Source organism: Pygocentrus nattereri, chromosome 6 (assembly GCF_015220715.1).
Source record: "Pygocentrus nattereri isolate fPygNat1 chromosome 6, fPygNat1.pri, whole genome shotgun sequence".
NCBI lineage: Eukaryota > Metazoa > Chordata > Actinopteri > Characiformes > Serrasalmidae > Pygocentrus > Pygocentrus nattereri.
Genome location: NC_051216.1, coordinates 427,501 through 428,505, shown reverse-complemented (window position 1 = coordinate 428,505; position 1,005 = coordinate 427,501).

The following is a 1,005-nucleotide window of genomic DNA, read 5'->3' as shown; positions in this document are numbered from 1 at the left end:
AAAATGGCCATGAATTAAAATCTATTCATTTTTCAGCTTCAAGGAAAAAGTCCTCACCACTAAATATGAAAGGGGAAATAAAATCAGGATTTAGTGTGTCCACACTTTGTCTTCATAAACTCCTTACTTTCACTTTTTCAAAATTAATAAGCAGTTCTATTTTTCCACACCTTCAATGTTCAGTCTTAGAAACTGGTTTAGCATTTTCTGCTTTTCACAATCAGCATAATCTGGTCTGGAAACTGGGGGCCAACATTCTGAGAACATCAGCAATGTGTCTCCTTTTCTTAGTGAGGCTTCTTGACAGCTACACATCCTTTCTGACCCACAGGGCTGAGTTAACTTCTCTCAATGGAAGGAAGGACAGAAAAACCTGTGGATTTTTTCAGATCTAAAGCAAGAGTGGAGCTTCATTTTATCCACTCTCTCCCAGATTAAAGCTTTAGTCTGTTTATTGATGGGGATAGTTTTGGTGGCTGTTAGGAGAGTCCCAGATAAGCCTATTTATTCTGCGCCTTTTAATAAAACTTTAATCTCCAATCTCCATGAAAATGAATTGCTTGCACATTTTGCCACTTTGACTGCAAATGAAATAAATGATAGGCAGTTGCTGACTTGTGCATGGCACTATATATGAAATGTTTAAATATGATAACATTCCAAGATTGACTAAAGTACAAAATAATAATAATAATAATAATAATAATAATAAAAACATACAGAAGAAACTATTATAAATAGAAAATGTAACAAACCTGAAGAATTCTCTTGTAGGTCCGCCGTAATCATCAGCCATCTCACCTACAAATTCAATCTGTGGACGTTTGTGCCAGTCAAAATAGCCCTTGTTTAGAGCTGTTATGGCGCTGTGTAGAATTCGCCTCCTTCTTGCCACAACCGTCAATGTAGAACGCTCACTAATGTTCTCCCTCTTGAAGTCTCTAATGATATCAGCAAGGTTCTCCATCTCCTTTAAACAAGAAAGAAATAGCCATAACAATAGTA